The 8,863-nt window shown below is 50.0% G+C and overlaps 1 pseudogene; it reads left to right on the top strand.

The window, feature by feature from the left end:
• The first annotated feature begins 1,212 nt into the window (after window positions 1-1,212).
• Window positions 1,213-7,101, top strand: LOC149363532 (glutathione S-transferase 1-like; annotated as a pseudogene).
• Window positions 7,102-8,863: the final 1,762 nt, after the last annotated feature.

Genomic DNA, 8,863 nt, shown 5'->3' with positions numbered 1-8,863 from the left:
CTTTAATTTCAGCACGAAACACATCATGAGGACATTCCGCGCGCCCGCACGCACACACGCGCACGCGCACGCGCACACACACACACACACACACGCACACGCACACACGCACACGCGCGCACGCACGCACGCACGCTGGCGGCACCACTCCAAAAATGTATAGCTGTCGATTGCTTCCTGTTCTGTCCCGGACGAGATGACTGTTATTCGGCAAGAAAAGTGGCTTAAACAGATCTAAGGTCCAGTATTCAACTTTAGCTGGTAAGTCAATCTGCCTCCAATTTTTCTGCGCAACATTACGCACGCGTGTGACGTTGCTCGCGCCTCGAAAGTGAGACATGAGCTCACCTCGACTAAAAAGTCGTCTAGGCTGCGCCTTTGCTCGAACAGATCCTTCGAACTCTTTGCATCCATTGACGACCGTCTTGCGAGTCTTTTGCGTTGAGTAACCACGCACGGTCTGTCCACAGCTTCTGCCGGACGTACGACCGCATCTATGTCATATTACGCAAGAGACCTTAACGTATTTCTTCCCCTCACGCTGCCTCTCGACGCGTATGCACCGAAGCTTGCAACGGAGAGGCTCAGCGCAAGCTCCCAGAGAGGGGATCGTTTGCGTACATGGCGCCAACAGCAGCAGACGACGGTATTTATTACTATCAGTATTTTTCTTATATTAAGCAATCAGATTCTGCGGTTAGGTAACCTGGCGCCGCCTTGATGTAGACGACACGCGCACGTCACAATTTGAACAAAATGTCGAATTGTCGAGACTGGCGCCCGAGTTCTTTCCTGAAAAATAAAGATGTATTGCGCTGTAATGTATTGTAGTTTACAGTATTCCGCTTTGCTGAATAAGCAACCCAGTGGCGTAGAAAATCATTACAGGTTAGAGGGAGTGCCGCTACTACAGGTTCGCGAAAAAAATGTATACTCATCTAGCTAGTGTGTTGCGGCGATGTGATCGGCACGGCAATCTTCCACTTGCCCTTCGCTTCCGCATTGCTTCATTGTTGCCAGCTGTGCAGCGTTTTTCTGTTTCCGGTCACTATCTAGGGACGCGAGAGGTCGTGGGGAACAATACTGCGGGGAGGGCGCGGTCCTGACCGCCCCTGAAAAATTGCGCTCGCCGGATCAACTGCTGCCTATTTGCACTCTTTCGTTCTCTGGTCCCATTCGAAGAAGTTCTGCTGCTCCAGAGCAAATACCGCCATGCCTGTCACCCTGTACAGCCTGTCTGGTAGCCCACCCTGCAACTTTGTGCGCTCACTCGCCAAGCACCTCGGTGTCGAGCTGGCCCTCAAGAGCGTGGATTTTTCAAAGATGGAGCACCTCGCTGATGACTACCTCAAGGTTTGTGGGTGTCTTCTGTCTAGTTTGTGCATGTTTTTTTTTATTCTGTCGTGGTAAGCCTGACACTACTGATACTAACCCATTTGAAAATCGAGGTACGCATTGTCGGCAGCGAGCGTGGGCGCATTCGGTTCCTTGTGCGCAGCAGAATTCCGCAGAATAGTTTCACCTTGCACTAGCACACGCTCAGATTATGGCGTTGCACTTTAAGAACGTCGCATTCTATGCAGCTCTCTGAAATCGTAAAAGCCGCGTTTTGTGCTGTGCGGGACGCAAGTTCGAAGCAGAAGATTTCGAACGTCCGCTCCAACTTTCCCTTTCTCTGATATATGTTCATTTTGCTCATCGTGCCCTTCTTCCGCCGCCTGTAAGGCCAGCTGATGCAATGACCGTCGTCTTCTCATATGGTGGCATCTTTTAGCGCCTGATTTTCCTGTCAAGACATGCGGTGACTCCCTCTTCGTCCAGGGGGAGTTAACTTTTAGTGTTTATTTTCTAAAGGAATGTCAGTTAGTGTGATGGTGTAGTGTCTGTTCTCTGTCGCCGTGCAGCCGGTACCCCACCGGTAGCTCTCTTCTATCGCCACTTCCTCTCCAGTTCTATTGCTCGGAGGTTCTGCTCCTGCGCTTCAGACCAGGACGCTCCACCGCCTCTAAACTTAACCGTGGCTTTTTCCTCGCCTTCGCTCGTTGAAATTTTGCATCCACTCTCATTTTCCACATGTACCACCGTCAGCACACTTAACGTGAAATCTCGGAGGTATGGCTTGGACTGACACCAGCTTCACGACACGTTGGCCGCCGGAGCCAAGACAGTGCTCTCTGTATGCGTTTCCGGCCGCTAAGGATATCTGGAGCCTTTCGATTTCCCTTTTCTTTTGGCTGTGTGCGACTGATGTTCGCTGTGTTCTTTTCTGCGCAGTTCAGCGAAAGGTTAATTGCCAAAAATCCAGTCTTTTGGCTTAGCGACTGTGCTCACTCTTGGCAGGCCAGTTTAGCCGCGATTCGCGTATATCTGCGGTCTTACGAGCGCGCAGAAAACACATTGCACTTTGCTTATGTCAGCAACGTGACGTAACATGCGACAGCTCGAGCGCCTTTCGAGTTCGGCTCCGAAGCTGTCGCTTTAAACAAGTGCAGATAAGGAAATGCAGAGCAAACGAGGGTGCGTGGTTTTCTTGTTCCAAGCACACGCTGCTCTTTTGCCTCCACACGCTAGAATGAGCGCTGTCCCGATCACAGCGGACACAGGAGAGGCCGAATATCCGATAACACTCCGATGCGCGCTGTCGGAGAATGAAGAATCAAACAACGCCAACTTCTCTTGCTGCAAGATTTTTTTGCTGTCGAACTTTAAAAACGTCACGAACCTGCGTTTTGTCCGCTTTTCCAAATGTTTATTTCTTTTAACAAGCAGCTTCGAGGACCAAAGCGAAAGGTTCACACGAGCTTTCCCATCCCACGTCGGGCTTCCCAGATAAGCAAATTGCAGTGTTTCTGTGCGTGCCTGAGACCGCACCAACGAGAACGCAGCGAACGGGCTCTTCCGTAGCACGCACACCCCGCTCAATAAGAGATACGCGAAAGAGAAGTCTAATCGAACTGTGCGCCAGCTGTTGTCAGCCGACGCAAATATGCCCGGCGGCCAACTCTTTGCGGCGATGGCATCAATCCAACCCACGCTGTCGAGCGTTCATGTGAAGTTTGCTGATGGTGGTACCTCACTGCTTCGGGCACGTGGTACTCGTTCCTTCCCGTAGCTGTAGTGTCCTATCTTGTTCGTGTATCCGGTTCGCTACGAAAATGCAGTGTTAATCTCTGCATATTTTTGACATTTCGGCCCTTCGTTCAACTCAATTCTGCTAGGAGTACAGGTGCCCCAAAAGTAATACGGAGCACGCGAGCGGTGGCAGAAACGGAAAAAACTGCATGCCAGCGCGCTCTATCAGCAGATGCGCGGCAAGGAGCGAAGGGGCGTCGGCACATCCGGCTGACCCATCTCGATAACTTGACGCTCGTGTTATCGCCTCAACGAGCGATGCTGCGCTGCTACCATCTCTGCCCGCCAGGGGCGCTTTCAATACCTCATGGTTTGTTATTCGTCCGGGCCGTGCAGAAATGTTTGCCATCGGCACAGTGAGCTTTATGCTTCGTCAGGAACTGCATTATCTTTTCTGCGGAACAGCCGAAGTTCGTGCTACACATGCATGGCGACGAGTTTGTGCGCTGACGAGTATAAGCACTCGAGCAACGTTTTGGCAAATGCGGTGAAAACTTTCCTGATAGAGCGCGCTGGCATGCAGTTTTTTCCATTTCTGCCACCGCTCGCGTGCTCCTTATTACTTTTGGGGCACCTGTACGCCCGCTAATTCCTCCGCTTTTTTTTTTTTTTTGAGCGGAAGTTCTACCCTTCCCATGCAAAACCTCAAGGCGATGTCCCTCCATGGAATGACCTTAATGCGGCGGAGCAGGGGTGTGGCTGTGACGTCATACCTGTGACTCGCCGCACATCGGCGTAGTTGCGGCGCGCGCAATCAGTGGCGTTCGCTCGCCTTCGCAACTGCTTTAAACGTGATTCAACGCTCATCTCGTTGTGCTGAACCTCGTGACTTTCCGTTCATCTGATAAAATAACAAGCGCGAAAAATTGCCTGACGTTCGCAGATAGCCATGTAGCTGTCTGGCGCTGGAGCCAGTGCTTCGGCAATATTTCTTAGGAAGCTGATTGAACCTGATGATTCTTATAATCAGGAACTTGAGACGTTTTATCAAAGGATCCAGCGAGGAAACGTTAAACCACAGCGGACTGCATCACACCATGGTTTGAGCTTCCACTCTGTAGACTCGGTTCAACCAGGTTGAGCCCCAGCCAATTTTTTTTTTCCTGTTTTTTACCATCCGCCGAGGACAGTCTGCAAGCTCGGTATTCCTTTCCCCAATCTTCCGCTTTTCGTACCCTTCTGTTTTTCTCGGTTCGATTTCGCTACCAGCGTGCATTTCTTTCCGTAGTTCTTCGTGTACCACTAGGCCGCACTACCTAGCCATTGCCTGCTTCCATTTATAACCCGTACACACAGCGCCCTTTCGTCTGCCTTTTCTGTGATTCAGACTTGTGCTCATGTAAAGCCCTGATTACAAAGTGTTTAAAGATATGTTGCTTCAAAAAAATAAACAATCCCTACCTCCCGCATTCAGCGTGGGAGCATTGTACACGACCTTTGTCTTCTTCCCTTGTAAATGGCCGCGCGTCATTCCTGTTCACTGCACACCAATAGTACTCTCCGAAGGGCTGTTCTTTGACAATGTTATCTTTTCTGTTTCCCACCTCTCACTGATGTCTTGAACCTGGTTACCCCTTTTTCAGTTGAACCCATTTCACAAGGTGCCCACGCTTGACGACGACGGCCTGGTACTTTACGAGAGGTATCTCCCTTTTGTGTCACATTTGGGCGCTGCACTTTGATTACGCGTCTGCACACGCTGTCTTTCCTGGTACAACACTGCAACAGTTCCTTGTCGCCAGCTGATAATACGCTCTTTTCCGTCCCTGACTGCCACTCCACTCCTGGCCTGTTCTGCTACCTCCTCAACAATCTCGATGCTCCCTTGAAATGCTGTTGCGTCAATGTGACCTGCAGCTTTCTGAGAAACGTTCGTCTTTTTACTCCCGTAGTTTAAAACAACCTCGCTACACTCCGTGTCAAATGTAAGGCTATGCTCCGTCAGGTGTCCTTCCTAAACCCGCTAGCGTCTTCTCTGGTGTGCAGATTACACAAAGAACTTTCCTAATCGCACATGCTGTGAAATCTGTGCACATTTCAGCATTTTAGCTCTACTGTCTCATTATGGATCCCCTGTTTGACACGTCCTCCTGCCCCTCTTCCTCAATGCTTGTTATTCCTTGCCTCCTTTCCAGGGCGTAATATTGCACACAAGCCATTTATATACTTGCACCGCTGATTTTTACGTTATTTGTTGTCCTCCAGCAACGCCATTGCCTACCATCTCCTGCGCTTCTACGCCCCCGAGTCCGAGCTTTACCCGTCCTGCTACAAAGAACGTACGTGCTCGCATCGACCAGGTCCTCGCCACTGTGGCAAACACTATTCAGGCCCAGGAGCTGCTATTCTGTGTGAGTTGGTGTGGCGTTTATTCCGGCACTTTCGTGTCTGATGGCCCTCGTGGCCTACCTCCTACACGGGCTTGCCTGTCGCCCTTTCTACCAATCGCTACACGGCCCGGTTGCAGCTTTCATGCGCACATTCACCACTTGCATTGCAATCTATCGCATCAGTGCTCCGTTCAGTTAATTATCACTGATCAGAACCGTGCATCGCTGCTGCAAAGCTTGCAACATTACCGTCCCCGGATTAGCAGACGCAGCGGATTTGCCTACTTTCTCCTTCCTGTGTTCGTTTCCCACGCCTCTTTAGTCCGCCTTCAACCTCCATCGCTTTCAATTTATTTTCGGAATCATTTATGGCCACCTGTTCGCGTTCAACGCTAGCGGCAGCGAAATACCTTCGGCCTGTATTCTCTTCTCGTCTGCATTCTTCCCTTCACCTGCAACACAAGCCTGCTCCATTCTTGCATCTCGCACAGGCCCTATACTAACTCGCTTCCCACTTCGTCTCATCTATTTTTGTTCACACTACTTGCAGCGTCCTCTCTTCTGTGGCAACACCAAGCCAACTGAGGAGAAGGTTAACGACTTCGAGCAGAACGTCCTCAAGGGCTTCGAGCACCTTGTCGGTGATGGCAAGTTCGTCATCGGTGACAAGCTCACCCTCGCCGACTTGTCACTTATCTCCAGCCTTGCCATCAGTTTAGAGGTAAGCCTCCTTTGCACTTAGACATAGTGAAGTAAAAAACCATGATATATCTACTGTTCAAGACACGCGTCACATGACCCTAGTTGTCACGCGCCTAGTTGTCACGGAGGCCATATCTCGAGCATGCCGTCTGTATCCTATGCCGCAGCTTCAGTAGCATCCTCCGGACACAATTCTTGCGTTTCATCTTTGCGGGTTCATTTACACTCCCACCACCACCACCAACCACTCTTGGTGACTCGCTTTTAGAGCGCAGCTCTTTTGCGTCCGTTCCTGGGTTTCGCGTCGTCGTCGGCCTCGTAACCAGCTCCGCCCCCCTTTCATCCCCCCAGCGCTATCGGCGTCAGCGGCATCAGTCAGTCGCTGCTATCTCTTCCCTCCTCCCTTTATCGTGTTGTCCGCTTGCTGCGCGCGCTTCTGCCCCCATCGTTTGCCGCTGGGTGTACACGCCGCCCCCCTCCCCCCTCTTCCTGCGAGTCTCCGGTTGTCAAAGCGCCGGCTCGAACTTAATTCCTTTCTTCGCTCCTCCTCCAATGCAACCCCTGTGCGGTGGCAATCAGAGAGCCAGATCGGTGGCGGCGGATCTGTATATGTGCACCGCCCGAGCCGAAATTGCGAATACGTGTGAAAAATAAAAAAAAAATTCTGTGATAGCGCATACATGTGTTGCTCGATTTCTTTGCCTCAATATATCGAAAAGGTGAAACAGCTTATTTGCTGCGCTCAAATTTCGCATTAGGAAGTAACGTAATCGTCGGTAATTTTTTTCTTCTGTTCCAGAATTCTTTCGTGGACACTGCTAAGTTCGCCAAGCTGGCCAGCTACTACGAACGCGTCAAGTCCGAGCTGCCTTATTTCGAGGAAATCTACAGGCCAGCCATCGCCTTCCTCCAGCAGCACTGGGCTGAGCTCGAATGAAACTCGAATCGAAGCCTTAGGTGAAACACTTCTTTACTGCTATCTTTAAATATACAATAAACTCTATACTGCCAACGCCACTATCATCATCTTAAATTCGATAGCGTTAAAGGCACCATTCACCAGAAAATACGATGTCTGCGTAGTTAGCGTTGTGGGACGAAAGTCACGAGCATGGCTTTTGTAGTGCTCCCCCAGAGCAATCTGCAGAGCAATGTGGCAGGTTGGCCACATTGGTCTTGCGACAATGCGGCGTCATCACAACCTGCCCTCCTGATAGTGAGCGAACTCTCCACCGTTGCTGGGGGCAGTTAAAATGATTGGCAGCTCGGGAAGAGCAACCTGGGTCGCACAAGGCCAACCCCTGGAAGAACCTGCCATCGCGGGCAGGAGCGCACCGCTTAACCGCTGCACCACAGCGCTCCAGAACGGGTATAGAGACTCCCAAGGATCTTTGAACCAAGACCTACTGAACTACAGACCTGGACATATGGCGGCGTCCTATGGAGTAGCGTGCGCCAACTTTCGTTAGCTTTTTGGCCGTTGAGGGCGCTCGGTTGACCTGTTCGTCTGCTATGATCATCATCATCGTTTGCGATTTTGTGCGAGATATTTAATACATTTGTTTTGTCTTCCTCTGCTATCTTAACATCAGCAATGAAAATATCCATAATAACGACTCTTTTCGCTCTGGAAGAGTGTAAAAACGTCTTTCTTTTTATCTGCTTTCTTTTCGTCAGCACCACCGTGCCTAGCATAGATAAATGGATGATAATGATCACGTGGACAGACGATAAAACTGCCCTCTTTGAAATAAAATGATGAAGGAGGCCATTTTCTGAACAGGTATATTTTAGCGCCACGCAGCCCGTAATGTTTTTACCCTAGCGGCAAAAGGCATGAACTAGAACATGCGCGCTGGAGAAGGGCCATTTGTGCAGGTCTGTAGTTCAGTAGGTCTTGCTATGAACGTTAAGTAGATAATGACCTTCTGCATATAAGGGAACTGACAAATCATGCTATCGCGTCATACCCCTAAGTCGGAGTAAGTATCCCCTCCAGGTTTTATTTCCAACTTCGCTGTCGCCGTCTCCTTACGACTGATCATAATGCGTTCTGCACAGGGGCGGATTTATGACTGATTGTTGCAGGAGGTAGTTCGATGGACAGGGGGGGGGGGGGGGGACTATTTGCACAATACATATGCAAGATTTTGAGCATTGGACTGCTATTTCGCATTGTTTTGTCATATTTCTCGGGTGAGTAGGGTGAGCCACGGGTCCTACAGTCCAGCTTACTGGAGCACAACAGTGCAATTCAGCACTTTTGTGTCATAGATGTCATAAGCTGTTCAGTAGTTGCTATTTCTTTAACTGTTTTGACCAGAATTCTCAGATTTGAGCACCAATCTGGCTCTAAAATATTGAGTTTCAAGAGACAATACGTAAAACCATAGTGAAGGACTATGGTAAAACCTTGCCAACTAATACTGCATAGTGGACGCGTATTTATGAATACCGTAAGCATAATACCCTATGTTTCATTACATAATTTGCAGTTCTTCTTTCACTGCCCGAGACCCTTCAAGCAGCTGCACGCTGGACAAGTGAGTGCGCTTCGCTTAGCTTTTGTCTTGAACAGCGCGTCTGCGAAACATTTGTTAAGTGGCGCACCGCTGGAACATATCCACTTTTACCTCAGAGTCCAGACACTTCAAGATATCGTTGTACAGTTCAGAACGCCTCCGAAATTGATCAGGCTG

Source organism: Amblyomma mixtum, chromosome 2 (genome assembly GCF_055824585.1).
Source record: "Amblyomma mixtum isolate Tamu chromosome 2, ASM5582458v1, whole genome shotgun sequence".
Classification (NCBI taxonomy): Eukaryota; Metazoa; Arthropoda; class Arachnida; order Ixodida; family Ixodidae; genus Amblyomma; species Amblyomma mixtum.
This window is presented reverse-complemented; position numbering and strand designations above follow the sequence as displayed.